General features: G+C 43.7%; 1 long non-coding RNA gene across 1 annotated transcript; it reads left to right on the top strand.

The window, feature by feature from the left end:
* Window positions 1-6052: 6052 nt before the first annotated feature.
* Window positions 6053-13723, top strand: LOC140475962 (uncharacterized). Its single transcript, XR_011960378.1, has 3 exons — window positions 6053-6079; window positions 12014-12098; window positions 13429-13723. It is a non-coding gene; the product is annotated as an uncharacterized lncRNA (long non-coding RNA).
* The last annotated feature ends 3214 nt before the right edge of the window (window positions 13724-16937 follow it).

Raw genomic sequence — 16937 nt, 5'->3', positions numbered from 1 at the left:
TCGAGATTCCCTGCTATTTCTTCCCTGACAATAGACCAACGCATCTTTCCAACTACAGAGAATAAACTAACTGGTGTAGAATTCCCTATCTTTTGTCCACCGCCTTTTCTTACAGTCCTTCCTTTACACTGGAATATGCCTTTGCTAAGCACTTCCTAAAATGTCTTTGAAAATCTTTCACTGCTCATCAACTGTCCAACCATAAAATCTTTGTTTTCTGTCTACTTTATCCAGGTTCTCCCTCATTCTATATTAGTTCCCTGTGTTCAAGCACAGGACCAAGATATTAAATTTTATCTTCACAATTTCCATATGTACTCTAACTTCAACCATACTTTGATCACTTCTTCCAAGAGGATCCCTAACTCTGAGGTCATTAATTATTCCTGTCTCATTGCACGGGGGCCAGATCTTGGATAGCTTGCTCCTTGTCGGTTCCATTTCATACTGTTCAAAAAATCTATCATGAATACACTTAATGAACTCCTCATGTTTACCCTGACTGAGCTGGTTTGATCACTCTACATGTAGATTAAAAACACCCATGATAATAGCGGTACCATTTTTACAGGCATTAGTTATTTCTTTGTTTATTGCCCATCCCATTGTGATGTTATTATTTAGTGGCCTGTACACTACACCTATCAGTGATTTTCTTGTTAGAATTTTGAAAGTATCATTCCTGTTTCTCCTAATGTACAGCAATAACAACAACTACTTGCATTGTATGGAACCTTTCACAATGGCAAATCACCTAAGGTGCTTCATGGATGATCAAAACATTGATGAAGGAGAATGATTTTAAAATACATCGTAACGGAGAAGAGAGAAGGTTAGGGAGGGTATTCCACAGACTTCTGCCCTTGACAGCTCCAATTGTGGAGTGATGCAGGTGGGGTGGGTTGAAAAGGGAACGTGCCAAGGGGAAATGGAGGAGCGTAGGCACTGCATAAGGTCTTAAGGATAGAGGAGGTTCCAGACTGAGTCTGTCTGTCATAGACAGTATGGCTGCCTCATGGAATTTGAAGAACCGCAATGGGCCCATGCATGTCATGTTAGTCAAGGATAGTATAACGGTGGCTGAGAGAACATTTGATGAGGACTTGTCTACTGAAGTAGTGTGGGCTGAGGTTAGAAACAGGAGAGGGGAGGTCACACTGCTTAGATTTTTTATAGGCCACCACAGAGTTCCAGGGAGGGGGAAGAGATGATTATCAAAATTATTCTGGGTAGGAGTGAAAGTAGGTCGTCATTATGGGGTACTTTAATTTCTCCAACATTGACTTGAAATGCTATAATTCTAGTACGTTGGATGGATTAGTTTTTGTCCAATGTGTACAGGAGGGTTTCCTGACACAGTATGTCAAAGGGCCGACAAGAGGGGAGGCCACATTGGATCTGGTACTTGGTCATGAACCGGACTAGGTGTTTGATTTAGTTGTAGGTGAGCACTTTGGAGAGAGTGATCATAATTCAGTTATGTTTAGTTTGGCGATGAAAAGGGATAGGTACATGTCACAGGTAAAGACTTATCGATGGGGCAGTGGCAATTACAATGCGATTCAGCAAGAATTAGGATGCATAGGATGGAGGAGCGAAATGCAGAGAATGGAAATGTGGAGCTGGTTTAAGGAACAGATATTGCGTGTCCTTGATAGGTATGTCCCTGTCAGGCAGGGAGGAAGTGATAAGGTAAGGGAACCGTGGTTTACCACAGAAATTGCATCTCTTGTTAAGAAGAAGTAGGAGGCTTATGTTTTGATGAGGCACATGGTACAGATCAGGCGATGGAGACTTACACATCAGCTAGGAAGGATTTAAAGAGAGTTAAGAAGAGCAAAGAGAGGACACAAGCAGTCTTTAGCGGATAGAATAAAGGAGAACCGTAAAGCTTTCTATCGGTATGTGACGAATAAAGGATAGGGTAGGAATAGGGCCAATCAAAGACAGAAGTTGGAAGTTGAGTGTGGACACTGTGGAAATCGGAGAGGTGCTAAAGGAATATTTCTTATTGGTTTTCACTCAGGAAAATTAGAATATTGTAGATAATAATGAGGTAGAAGATGTTAGACTAGAAATGATAGAGGTTAGTTTTGAACAGGTGTTATCAATTCTAGAAGTATTGAAAGTAGACAAGTCCCCTGGGCTAGATGGGATTTATCCATAGATTGTCTGGGAAGCTAGGGAGAAGATAGCAAAGACTTTGGCTTTGATATTGAGCTGTCATTGCCTACAAGTTTAGTACCAGAGGACTGGATGATTGCAAATGTTATGCCCTTGATCAAGAAGGGCAGTAGAGATGACCCAGGTAATTATATATCAGTGACCCTTACATCTATTGTAGGAAAGTTTTTGGAAAGGATTATAAGAGACACTATTTGTAACTATCTGGCAAACAACAATATGAGTTCAGATCGTCAATATGGTTTCGTCAAGGGCAGGTCGTGTCTCACAAATCTCATTGAGTTTTTTGAGATGGTGACCAATCATATAGATGAGGGTAGGGCAGTTGACGTGGTATACATGGACTTCAGTAAAGCCTCTGATAAGGTTCCACATGGTAGGCTGTTCGAGAAAATGCAGTGCCATGGAATTGAGTGTGATTTAGCAGTTTGGATTAGAAACTGGCTTTCTGAAAGAAGGCAGCGAGTGGTAGATGATGGAAAATAATCAGCCTCCAGTGCAGTTATTAGTGGTGTGCCACAAGGATCTGTTTTGGGATCACTGCTGTTTGTCATTTTTATAAAAGTCTTAGACGCAGGCATAGGTGGATGGATTAGTAAATTTGCAGATGACACCAAAGTCAGTGGAGTAGTGGACAGTGTGGAAGAATGTTACAGGTTGCAGGACGACTTGGATAAACTGCAGAATTGGGCTGAATGTGGCAAATGGAGTTCAATGCAGCTAAATGTAAGGTGATGCACTTTGTGAAGAATAACAGGAAGGCAGAGTACTGGGTCAATGGAAAGATTCTTGGTAGTGTAGATGTGCAGAAGGATGTTGGAGGCCATGTACATAGGTGCCTGAAAGTTGCCACCAGGTGTACAGTACTGTTAAGGCGGCATTCAGTGTGTTAGGTTTCATTCGTAGGTGGATTGATTTCTGGAGCCGCAATATCATGCTGCAACTATCCAAAACACTGGTGCGGCCATATTTGGAATATTGTGTGCAGTTCTGGTGCCCATATTTCTGGAAGGATGTGGAAGCATGGGAACAGGCGCAGAGGATATTTACCAGGATGTTGTGTGGTCCGGAGGGAAGGTCTTATGAGGAAAGGTTGAGAGACTTGAACTTGTTCTCATTGGCAAAACGAAGGCGAAGAGAGGATTTGATAGAGACATACAAGATGATCAGAGGCCTAGATAGGGTAGACAGTGAAAGTCTTTTTCCTAGGATTATGACATCAGTGTGTATAAGGGGGCATATCTCCAAATCGAGGGGTAATAGATTGAAGACAGATATCAGAGGCAGGTTCTTTACTCAGAGTGGTTAGGACATGGAATCCACTACCTACTAATGTAGTTAACTCAGCCACGTTAGTGAGACTTAAACAATCCTTTAGATAAGCACATGGGTGATTTCAGGATAGTGTAGGGGGACGAGCTGAGAATAGTTCATAGGTTGGCGCAACATCAAGGACCGAAGGGCCTGTTCTGTGCTGTATTGTTCTCTGACTATTGTGCGACAAGATATTTTTACTGTCTTAAACAGAGTGATGGATCTTGTATTGTGGGCTTACGAAGTGTCACTGATCTCTACCAAACATGTAGAGGTAGAGAATGCTGCCTGACCTGCTGCGCTTTTCCAGCAACACATTTTTCAGCTCTGATCTCCAGCATCTGCAGTCCTCACTTTCTCCATGTACGAGGTAGAGTCAGGACAATAATAAGAGGCTGCAACAGGAGGGGGACAGGTAGCTCCATACAAAACCCGACACCTTCTCAACAGTTTTCACCACAAAAACCGAGCGCCTTCCAGAAAAGCACCTCTATATCCCACCACAACATTTTGCCCCCCACAATCGTGGTGTCTGGCTGTGCACTAAGAGGCGTGCAACAGTCTGTACTGGGACCCTGAAACGCTTGGTAAAGAGTCAAATCATCTGAGCATTGAGAGCCCCACCACATTGCATGCATTTTCTATTGTTTTCTCTCTGTTCCTGACTTCCCTTGTTTTTCTTAATGAACCTGCTAAAAGTTGTTATTACACACATCTGCACAAGCTGTGAATTGAACCCAGGCCTCTCGGTCAAAGATTCGGGATATTTTCACCACGTCACAAAACATCGACTCGAAATTCCTTTGTCCCTTGCCTGCTAAGTCACACCTGAATCAACTCTGCAATTGGGAGGAAGGGGCGGAACAGGAGGACCAAGTCGCGGCCGGTCCTCTAACCAGAGTGAGTGAGGAGAGGGGCCAAAGCATTCTCCGGGAGTGAACGCTTCAAGATTGGTCAGAGAGCAAACTATTTTGTAGGATTGATCATTCTCACGACATAGTGGAGCATTAAACCTCTCTTATAAATCAATGTGAGACTTTAAGAAATATTGTAGTTGAAACGTAAATCTGATAACGTACATATTTCCAATCGATTTACACAACTCGAGTAAGAAACTTCTTTTCAAGCTCCCAGAACGACTGGTAATTTACATACCTGGCCGTTATGGTTGATTTGGACCGGACAATCTATTTGACTGTTAGACATCTCTATGACTATAACTCGACAAAACAATTGTTAATGAATAATATTTTACCCATCAGGCTTTGCAGTTATGAATATTCTCTCTAAATTCACTGATAAACTTAGACGCATGCGCAGTTTGGTTTCTATGCAGAGCATGCGCAGTCTCACGTTGGCCAGGACAGAGAGAGATGGAGCTGCTTTCTCCGGCAGCGGCTGCGATCGGCTTCAGAGCCGGTGTGTGGGAGCCTCGCTGGGAGAAAGGAGCGGATAGAATTCACAAGTCCCGGATAAAGGTTTAAAAAAATCGAAAAAGTCCCTCCAGGCCCGGGTAAAGAGGTGGCGGTCTCTGATCAGGGAAGTGGTCCAGCGTCACGGCCGCCATTTGTTTGAGGGAAGAGTGAGGATGGTCAGGTCCACCATCTTGAGAAGGTCAAGGAGCAGGAGGGCGGGGCTATCGGGGTCTGTCGAACAATCAGAGGAAAAGGAAGCCCCATTGTTATTGATTAATTCCACGAACACAGCTTCACTGGGCGATCCTGCAGGAATATCCTCTCTCAGTCCTGCTGGGATGTTTCACCCAGTCAGAACCAGCAGCTCTCCTCCTCTCTCAGCTCCCCTTCTGTCCTTCCTGCAGCATCTGTCCCCTGGAACATTGAGCTGCCTGTCCTGTCCCTCCCTAGATGTGTTTCTGTAATATCTGTGATATCCCAGTCCCATCTTAGATTACTTCACTAAAGACAGGGATGCACTCGATGGATGTTTCTTAACATCAGCAATTGTTTAATACTCACTTACAGGTTTTTAATTATATCTTTTTTGAAGCATTTAATTCACATTCAATCATTTGCAATGGCGGGATTTAAAGCTGTGACCAGAGAACTTTTGCTGAGTTTCTGGATAAATTGCTTCATAATAATGCCCCTAGGCCATAACTTCGTCTGCTCACAGATTGCGCATCCCAGTACAACATGAATCAAAACCCTTTCTTTGTGCACAATTATTTGATGCTGAACTCTGGTGATGTCACTCAGTATCTCTCCTTGTGTGGTCCCTCACTGTATGCATCTAATTGTTGCCTCTGTCAGTGTCTCTCACTCTTGCAGCTACTCCAGATCCTGAGCCAACAGAATTCTCCACTCCAGAGAGATGAGGCAGTACAGGCCAGGAATGGAGACTGGGATTTTCCAGATCTCTGTGGGGCTCAGTGCCATTTTACATGTGTAACCCTCACAAGCATCAGTCTCATTTCCCATTCTTCCTATTTCTGTGTCTTCTACAGGTACTGAAGGAGTTACTGACTCAATAGACCTGCCAACTGCTGGTTGGGAAGATGTTTGGTCAGCCAGAGAGAAAAAGGTTAGGGAGGTCGGGAGCCTTATATAAATCCTGCCGCCAGGTTAGATTACTCACAGTGCACAGAGCAAAGAGCAATGAGAGGGCTCCAAACATCAGCTAACAGGCCATGACATAGATATAGTGCTGGAGGGGGAGCAGACTCGCCTCAGGCTCAATCACCACTTCTACTTTAAGTTTTATTGTACTGAGATCGCATCGGGAGTTCCCAGTTTTCAATCCAGGCGTGTGCTGTCTTGTTGAGCACCAGGACAACAGAGGGGAAAACAGGCCTGCAATGAGAGAGTGGAAATGCTGCCTGGGATCTTTCTGTTAACTATTCCCTCTCCAATACTGTATCTATGGGCCATCTTGTGGACCAGTGTCTTCAATCATTCTAACTCCTATAACAGTTCCTATCTCAGTCATCCCCTCCCCTCTCACCAATTTCTTGACATATTTGAAACCTCCAGTCCAGACGACCTGTAACTTGCTTCAGTCTCTCCAAACATGCCTTGTCTCAATAGTCTCCTCCAACAACAACTGAAGACATTGGGTCTGTTTCTGTGCTGCATTACTCTTTATTTGATGTTTCCTAAATGGAATGAGTTGCATTTGCCTGTGTTTGGCCCATAGCCCTTCAAATCTTCTCCTCTCCATGTACCTGACCAAGTGTCATTTCCATGTTGTAATTGTACTTGATTTCACCATTTCCTCTGGCAGTCCGTTCCATCTATGCACCATCCTCTGTGGAAAATGTTGCCCCTCAGCTCCCTCTTTAAATCCTTGCTCTCTCACCTCATGTTTATGGCTCTAGATTTGGACTCACCTACCCTTCGCAATTCACCTTACTTAAGCCCTACATTGTTTCATACACCTTTATAAGGTCAACCCGTGGCCTCCTCTGCCCAGGAGAAATATTGACGACAATGTTACAAATATCTCCAACTCATGTACTCAATGTTCTGGCCACTGATGACAAGTGTGCCAAATGCTGCTTTCCCCTCCCTGTCTCCCTGTGATGCCACTTCCAAGGAACAATGTAACTGCACCCCTTGATCTCCCTCTGTTCGACAACACTGCGCAGGTCCCTACCATTAACTGTTTTAGTCCTCCCTGGTTTGTCTGAACTAAATTGAACACCTGAATTAAATTCCATCTTTCATTCCTTAGCCCACTGGCCCAGTTGATTAACGTCCCCTTCGATAACTATATTCCCTGCCCACTCTTCCACTAATCTTGGTATCCGCAAAAATGCTAACAGGAACTGCTACCTTTTCACTCAGATTTTTTATGTAAATGGTGCACAACAATGGTCCCAGCACCAATCCTTACAGCACACTGCTGGTCAGAGGCCCCAGTCTGAACAACAACCCTCTCCCACCACCCTCTGTCTCCCACTGTCATCCCATTTTGTATCCAGTTGGCTAGCTCTCCCTGATCCCTTGTGACCTAACCTTACTATCCAATGTATCATGCTACAACCTGCCCAAGGGTTGCTGAAGCCAGAAACAACGTCTGTTGCTCTGCCTTCATCTATCTTCAAGTCAAATTTGTGAGGCATGTTTTCCCACGCACAAAGCCATACTGGCTGCTGTAATCAATCCTTGTCGTTCCAAATACCACCTACCTTTCAGAATGACCTCCAACAACTGACGCACTCTGATGTCTGGCTCATCAGTCTGTTGTTCCCTGGCTTCCTCTTGCAACCTTTGTTAATTAATGACACAACATTATAATCATAGTCAGAGAGTCAGACCGCACTGTTCGGTCAATGCTAACCATACTCTAAAACTGATCTTATCCCACCTGCCTGTACCTTGATCCTATCCCTTCAAACCTTTCCTATTCATGTACTAATCCTAATGTCTTTTAAACATTGTAATTGTCCCCAAGTTCACCCCTTCCTTGGGAAGTTCATTCCACACACAATCCACCCTCTGTGTAACAATGTGACCCTTACGACTTTTTTTTTAAAATGTCTCTCCTCTTACACTTAAAAATGTAGCTTCTAGTCTTGAAACTCCCCTGTCCTTGGGAAAAAAAACAGCTCCCATTAACTCTATCTATTCCCCTCATTATTTTATAAACTTCTACGAGGTCATCAGTCAACATTCAGGTTTCAATGAAAAAAATGCCAACCTATTCAGCCACTCTTTAGAACTGAAAACTTCCATACCCAGCCACATTCCAGTAAATCTCATCTGAACCCTTTCGAGCTTAATAATATCCTTCCAATAACTGGGCGACCTGAACTGAACACAGTATTCCTGAAGAGGACTCACAAATGGCCTGTATAATCTCAATGCGACTTCACAACTCCTATATCCAAAGTAATGAAATCAAGTGTGGCAAGTCCCTTTTTAACCATCCTGTCTCCATGTTGCAAACTTCAAAGAATTATGTACCTATACCTCGAGGTCCCTCTGTTCTACAACACTACTGAAAGTCCTACCATTAATTGTATAGGCCCTGCCTGTGTTTGTTGTACCAAATGCATTCCCTCGCATTATACAGATTGAACTCCATCTACAGTTTTTCAGCCATTCACGCATTTCATCAGGATCCCTTTGTAATCTCAGAAAACCTTCTTCACTGTCCACAATGCCACCCTCCAGTCTACCTGCCTATCACACATGGTACAAATATCTCTGCTAGGGGCCCTACCATTTCTTCACCAGCTTCCCACAATGTCCTGAGATACATTTAATCAGGGCCTGGGGATTTATCTACCTTTGTGCTTTAAAACCTCCAGCACCTCCTCTTCGATAATGTGGACTTATTTCAAGACATTGAGTTATAGAGATGTACAGCACGGAAACAGATCCTTCAGACCAACTCCTGCATGATGTATCTAGTCACATTTGCCAGAATTTTGCCAATATCCCTCTAAACCCTTTTTATTCATATACCCATCATATAAAATGTATTTCTATCAGCCTGCACTATTTCCTCTGGCAGTTTATTCCATAGACTCTGCCGGAACCAGTTTTCCTTTAGGTCCCTTCGAAAAGTTTCCCTCCCACTTTAAAGCTGTGCCCTGTCAGTTTGGAATCCCCCAGCCTGGGAAAAAGACCTTGTCTATTGACCCTATCGATGACCATCATGATTTTAAACACCTTTATCAGGTAACTCAGCCTCCCACGTTCAAGTGAAAACAGCCCCAGCCTATTCAGGCTTTTCCCTGAAGAACAAACCCTTCAACCCTGGCAGCATCCTTGTTCATTTCTTCTGAACCTTTCATGTTCCACAACATCCTCCCGATGGCATTGAGACCAGAATTGCACACGGTATTCTAATAGTAGTCAGGACAAACATGGTTTAGTCCCCTGAGCGCCCCAGTCTTTATCCACAGTAAGTTCCAAAGTGAAATATTTGTTTCGGATCCTGTAGTTGACCACATTGTTGGCTTCATTGATCATTATGGATACCTGTTTTGTCCCTCACTCTTCTTTTGCTCTTAATACACTTATAGAATCTCTTTCAATTCTCCTTAACTTTCTCTGCCAAAGCTATCTTATGCTCCCTCTTTACGTTCCTGATTTCCATCCTAAGAGTATTTCTACAGCCCCGATGTTACTGAAGGGATTCACTTGAGTCAGCCAGTTATGTGCCCCCCTGTTTTCTTGACCAGAGCCTCGAAACTCAGCCAGTATTTCTTAATTCGGTCAGCATTGAGCTGCACACTAACAGGAACACGCTGGCGCTGAACGCTCCTTTTATCTTGGTTTTAAAATATTCCTATTTGCCAGACTTCCCTTTACCTGCAAATAGCCTCCCAGATCTACTTTTAAAATTTATGTCTAATACTATCTTGCTCCATGGTATAACTTGAACTTGTGGACCAGGCCTGTCCTTTTCCATCGCTATTTTCAAATTAATGCAATTGTGGTGACTTTCCAAAGTGCTCCCCCACTAACACCTCAGTCCTGTTCCCTACCTTGTTTCCCAAGGGGAGGTCAGGTTTAGCCCCATTCTCCAGTTGGGCCATTTACATAGTGACTGTGTACCTGTGCTGACACCTTCAGACATCCAGGGACTTGCCCACCAAGGTCCCTGTGTTCCTCAGTTCTCCAGGAGGACCTACCATTCATGATGTATACTGTTCGCTTATGAGACTCCCCACAGTGCATTACCTCACAGTGATCAGAAGTAAACTCTGTCTGCCATTCCTCTGCTCAGTTTATCATCTGATCGATATCAGACTGCAGCCTGAGACCATCCCCCTCATTGCGGACAACACTCTCACTTTTCATGTCATCGGTAAACCTACTAATGATTCCTTCTGCTTTCATATCCGAGATATTAATGTACATAATAACCAGCAATGGTTCCTGCACAGATCCCTGTTGTACATCCACTGGACAAAGGCTTCCAATCGTAAAAACAATCCTCTACCAATTGTGGATACAATTTATCAACTTGCCTTGGATCCCATGGGATCTTCCCTTTTGGAACAGCCTTCCATGTGGGACCTTGTCAAAGACCTTAATGAACTCCATGTAACCCACATCATCTGCATTGCCCTCATCAAAATCAGAGGACAGTCCTCAAGCAAATCCATACAGACAATTCCTAATATATTCCTGTCCTTTCGAATGATGATTCATCATGTCCCTCACAATTGTTTCCAATAATTTCCCTCCCCCTCCTAGCAGACTATCTGCTCTGTAATTACCTGGCCTATCCCTGCTGCTCTTGAACAAAGGAACCACATTAGCGATCCTCCAGTCATTCAGCACTTCACCTGTGGCCAGCAAAGTATTAAATATATCCGCCAGGGCCCCAGCAATCTGCCCCATTACCTCCCATAGCAGCTTGGGATATATTTGATTGTTACTGGGTATTTCTCCACCTTTTTGCCTGTGAAAATATTTAATGCCTCCTCCTCATTGATCCTAACATGTTCCTGAACCTCACCATCCCTGGCTTCAATGTCTTTCTCCTGTGTGAATACAGATGGGAAGGATTCATTGAAGACCTCACCTTCTTCCTCTGGCTCCATGCACTGATTGTCCCTTTGGTTTCTAACAGGCCCCACTGCTTAGTTGGGAATTCTCTTACTCTAACTGTACTTATTAAGTACCTTGTGGCTTATCCTTAACATTATTAGCTTAGGATATTTTGTGACCGTTGTTTGCCTGTTCATTTTTAAGGACTACAACCACCACCCCCAGCATCCACCCCATCCCCCCTGCCCCACACAGTCTAGACTTTTGAATGGCTTCGTCTGTTTTTAATTGTTCTGTATTTTCTTTATCAAACTCAGAATATCGCTTGATCAGTATTTGCTAAATGTGCTGTTTGAGCCATTCACTCCTCGCAAAACACATTTGCTCTGAATTCTCACTGCATCACATTGAACATCTCCCGTGTTCCAAATAGAGACTCCAACAAGTGTAGTTCCTTGCAGTCGAGGCTTGCCAGTCTAATGATAACGTTGAATGACAGTGATAATCTCATGATAAATGGCCTCCCCAAGTTTAGATACTTAGCTTCTGCATTACCCTTATCTTTTTCCATAATGTCTTTGAAGCTAACAGTTATGGTCTCTGTGCTCAAAAAAGCTCCTCATCTCTGTCATCTTGTCCAGCACCTACAGCCCACCCTGTCTCTAACATTCTCGAGTCCTTACCAACCTCCCCATCTGTGCACCTTCCTCCAGCCTGGAGAGCACATGATATCACTGTAACCCTCTCCAGTCTTCACACCACTCATGCATTCACCTATTTACAATAGTGGAATTTGAACATGGCTGAGTTTCTGGATAAATAGCACAGCGATAATACCACCAGGCCATCACTTCACCTTCTCACAGGTTTCCCATCCCTGAGCACTGACACCAGAAGCAAAATGAATCAAAACCCCTTCTTTCTACACAATGGTTTGTTACGAAATCTTCCTGCGCTCTGCTGATATCACTCAGTATCTCTCCATTTGGTATTCCTCACTGTGAGGGTTTAATTGCTGCCTCTGTCAGTGTCTCTCACTCTTCCAGCTACTCCAGATCCTGAGCCAACAGAATCCATCTCTCCAGAGAGATGAAGCAGCACAGACCAGAGATGGAGATTGGGATTTTTCAGGTCAGTATGGCAATTATTACCATTCTGCATGTGTTTCCATCACCCTAATTTCAGAGACTGTCCATTTCTCTGTCTCCTGTAGGTATTTCGGAAGTTCCCGACTCAATAGTCTTCCCAACTGCTGTGTGTCTCATCCATCACCTCATTGAAGATGGTTGGTCAGCCAGAGAGACAAAGGGCAGGGCGATCTGGAGACTTCAATAAATCCTGCAGTGAGGTAAGATCACTCACAGTGCACAGAGCAGAGAGCAATGAGATATCTCCAAACATCGGCTAACAAGACATGACACAGATACAGTGCTGGAGGGAGAGCACAGTACAGACACACCTCAGGCTCAATCACCACCCCCACTGTATGTTTTGTTGCACTGAGACAGCATCGAGAGTTCCCAGTTTTCAATCCAGGCCTGTGCTGCCTTGGTGAGCATCTGGACAACAGAGGGGAAAGCAGGCCTCCCACGAGAGGCTTGTAACCGTGACCAGTCTGAAGAGTCCTTGCTAACTCTACAACCCTCAGTATTGCTAACTTCATCCAGTCTCGACAACCGAGCAGAAAGCAATGAGAAGGTTCCAAACCTCTGTTAACAAGACATGACATCGATACAGTTCTGGAGGGGGAGTACAGAATATCCCCACCTCCTGCACAATCACCACCCTGGCTTTAGGTTCTGTTGTACTAAGACTTGCTGCTCTCCAACGCTGCATCTACGGCATGTCTTGTGGACCAGTGTCTTCAATAATTTGTAAGTCCTATAACAGATCCTATCTCTGTAACCTCCTCCTATCCCAATCGTCCCTCCACATATTTGAAATGTACTGCATTCCAGACTACCATCCCTGTCGCTGTAACTTGCTTCAGTGTGTACAACATGCCTTATCTAAGTAATCTCCTCCTCCAATCACTGGAGACAGAGTCATACAGCACGGAAACCGTTCCTTTGATTCAAATAGTCCATAATGACCAGAGACCCTGAACGATTCGAGTTTCCCTGCATTTGACCCAAATCCCTTCAAAGCTTCTCATCTCCATGTACCTGCCCAAATGTCTTTTGCATGTTGTTATTGGACTTTGCTCGACCACTTCCTCTGGAAGCTCATTCCATACCTGCACCATCCTATGTGTGGAAAATGTTCTCCTCCAATCCCTTTTACGTCTTTCTTCGCTCCTTTCATATTTATTCCCTCTAGAATATAGAATGTGGCAGTGCAGTACAGGCTCTTTGACTCTCGATGTTGCGCCAAGCTGTGGAACAAATTTGAAGCCCAAGTAGCTGACACTATTCCATTCTCGTCCATATGACTATCCAATGACCATTTAAATGCCTTTCAGGTTAGCAGATCTACTCCTGTTGCTGGCAGACCTGAGGAGAGTCAATACAGTGTGTGAATAATCCTGAGACCTGAGGATAGTCAAGACTGTGTGTGAATAATCCTGGGACCTGAGAATGGTCAGTACAGTGTGTGAATACTCACGTGGCCTGAGAATATCAATACTGTGTCGCCTGTGATTGCCCCAATGATGTGTGAACAATCTAGTGGCCTGAGGATGGTCAATAATGTGTGAATACCCCTGTGGCCTGAGGATAGTCAATGCTGAGTGTTAGTTATCCTTTGGCCTGAGGATTGTGAACATAGATTGTGAAAAATCCTGCAGCCTGAGAATTTCAGTACTGTGTGTAAATAATCCTGTATCCTGAGAATGGCCAATATTGTGTTTGAATGATTCTTTCCTGAGGATGGTCAATACTGTGTGCGAATAATCCTGGGAACTGAGAATGCACAAAACTGTGTGTGAATATTACTGTGGCCTGAGGATGGTCAATGCTGTTTGTAAATAATCCTATGGTCTGAGAATGGTCAATATAGAGTGTGAAAAATCCTGCGGCCTGAGAACTTCAATACTCTGTGTAAATAATCCTGTAGGCTCAGGATACTTAATACTGTGTGTGAATTAATCTTACTGAGTGAAGATGGTCAATACTGTTTTTGAATAATTCTCTCTTGAGGATGGTCAATACTGTATGTGAATAATCCTGGGAACTGAGGTTCGTCAGTACTATGTGTGAATATTATAGTGGCTGAGGACGGTCAATGCTGTTCGTGAATAATCCTGTGGCCTGAGGATAGTCAATACTGTGCGTGAATAATCCTGAGGCCTGAGAATATTCTATTCTGTGTGTAAATAAACCTGTGTCCTGAGGATGGTAAATACTGTGTGCTAATAATCCGGTGGCCTGAGGATGATCAATACTATTAGTGAGCAGCACGTTGGCACAGTGGTTAGCACTACTGCCTCACAGCGCCAGAGACCCGGGTTCAATTCCCGCCTCAGGCGACTGACAGTATGGAGTTTTCACTTTCTCCCTGTGTCTGCGTGGGTTTGCTCCGGTTTCCTCTCACAGTCCAAAGATGTGCAGGTCAGGTGAATTGGCCATGCTAAATTGTCCATTGGTGTTAGGTGTAGGGGTATGGGTGGGTTGCGCTTCGGCGGGTTGGTGTGGACTTGTTGGACTGAAGGGCCTGTTTCCACACTGTAATGTAATCGAATCTAAATGTTTGTGAATAATTCTTTGGCCTGAGAATATTCAACACTGTTTGTGAATAATCCTGTGGCCTGAGGATTGGAAATACTATATGAATATTCCTGTGGCCTGAGGACAGTCAATACTGTGTGTGAATAGTCCAGTGATCTGGGAATGGGAAATAATATGTGTGAATAATCCTATATCCTGAGGATGGTCAATACTGTGTTTGAATAATTCTCTTTTGAGGATGGTCAATACTGTATGTGAATAATCCTGGGAACTGAGGTTCGTCAGTACTATGTGTGAATATTATAGTGGCTGAGGACGGTCAATGCTGTTCGTGAATAATCCTGTGGCCTGAGGATGGTCAATACCGTGTCTGACTAATCCTGTAGTCACTGAAGTGTTGTTTTTTTGATTAGCAACTGGTTGATCCTTTCCCTCATATGTCCCTCCACATTGCTGCAAACCCCTCCAGCTGCAGCAATCCGTACTGGCTTTGTAACACTGTTCAGGCCCTGATGACTCTCTGAAACACTCTCAGCACATTCGTCTCTCCCTGATCCTGTCGTGTCATTAAACGCTGACAATGATTCCCCTTCCCACAGCCCTCCCCCTGCTAGCAGACCCTTTGCAATCTCTTTAAAACTTACTCCTAAAACACACTCTCACTTTAGGATTTGAAGTACTTTTTGGTGACCTTCTCCACCTCATAATCTAATATGATCCATTTTGTTCTGAGTGACGGACCAGTGGGAATTTCTTGCTGAGGATTTCTCTGTTTCAATGAAATGTTCTTTTGTTGAGTGTTTTACACTGTTCTTTCAAAAGTTTTCCACTGTTCGTTTACAGACACATATTTCACTCCATTGAGCCTATTAACCTTGGTCAGTTCTACTGTCAAACTTATGAGATTGGCGATTTTTGTTTCTAGTTGTAGCTTGGCCTTTCTGTGATTCACTGAAATGCTTTAACTTAATTTAAATTCCACTTTATCGCAATTTCCCAGAGGATCTCTCCAGGTGATGTGACTCATTCACGAAGTTTCATCTCACAACTATTTATCTGAGACAGTTACATCCCGAGCCAGTTGCACAGTGTGTTATTCAAAGAAACACTGAAAAAATCTCTTTACTCCCCTTCCAATATCACACTTATCTGTGTGATTGTCCCAGATGATGCGAATATTGAACTTTCCCAAAATTATCACAATACATTTGTTTAAAAAATTCCAATGAATTCATGCGCAATGCAGTGATGAGCAATGAAATGCTGTTCTGTGGCTAAAACTGTTCTGCTGCTTGTGTCCTTGGCAAGTACTGGCCAGAATTTGACTACTGGCTGACTCTACTTCATGATCGGAGGCCAAATGATTTCTCTGTAATGCCGTTGTTATCCATTATTGTTAGTATTGCCCATTTCGCCTGAGTTTCTGCAAGGTTGTGGATCATTGAATATTTATGTTCCATCTTTTGTTCGCCTGGAAACCATGTCTCCCTGGTGTCTAAATCTCTTTTAACTTTGGGTCACAAATCCATCTCCCTTATTGATGAGACTTTGTCCATTCCAAAAAAAAATTGCTCTTTCCCACAACTTCCTGTCAAAAACCGATTCACTGTTGTGCGACTTGAGTTAAACTTTGTCACATCCTGTCCCTTTCTGATTGCCTTCAGCCACATCCCCATGCTGTTCCGATGCGTCACCTTTTCTCTTTGGATTTGGAAAGTTCCTTTCACCTGAACCCTGCATCCTCTGGGTCAGTTTAAAGCCCTGTCCATAAACCTACCAACATTATTGGCCAGGACACTGGTCCCAGCACTGTTCCAGTGGGACCATCCTAATGGATTATTTATTAAATCAGGTATGGGATGTGGGTGTTTCTGGCTGACCAACCTTTCTTGCCCAACCCGAGCTGACCTTAAGCTGAGTAGCTTGCTCAGACATTTCAGAGGGGAATTGAGAGGCAAATACTTTGCTGTGAGTATGTCGTGCAGACCATAAGAGGATGTGTTTGGATATTTTGTACATCAGCAATGGTTTTATACTTATTTATGGATTATTATTATTTTTAAAGCTGTTGATTTCAAATGTCTCCTTTTCAGATGCTAGGATTCAAATCTGCCTCCCCTGAACATTAGCTGAGGTTTTGGATACATTCTCTAGCAATAATACCATTAGGGCATCACTTCACCTGCTCACAGGTTGCTCATCCCAAGCAATGATAACAGGGCATCATGAAACCAAACCCATTCTTCCGACTCAGTTGTGTGATGCGGACATCTTCCAGCAATCTTGGGCTCTTACTTGATTTAGC

This window comes from Chiloscyllium punctatum, chromosome 4 (genome assembly GCF_047496795.1).
Source record: "Chiloscyllium punctatum isolate Juve2018m chromosome 4, sChiPun1.3, whole genome shotgun sequence".
NCBI lineage: Eukaryota > Metazoa > Chordata > Chondrichthyes > Orectolobiformes > Hemiscylliidae > Chiloscyllium > Chiloscyllium punctatum.
Note: the sequence above shows the minus strand (reverse complement) of the source record. Positions and strands in the feature narration are given on the sequence as shown.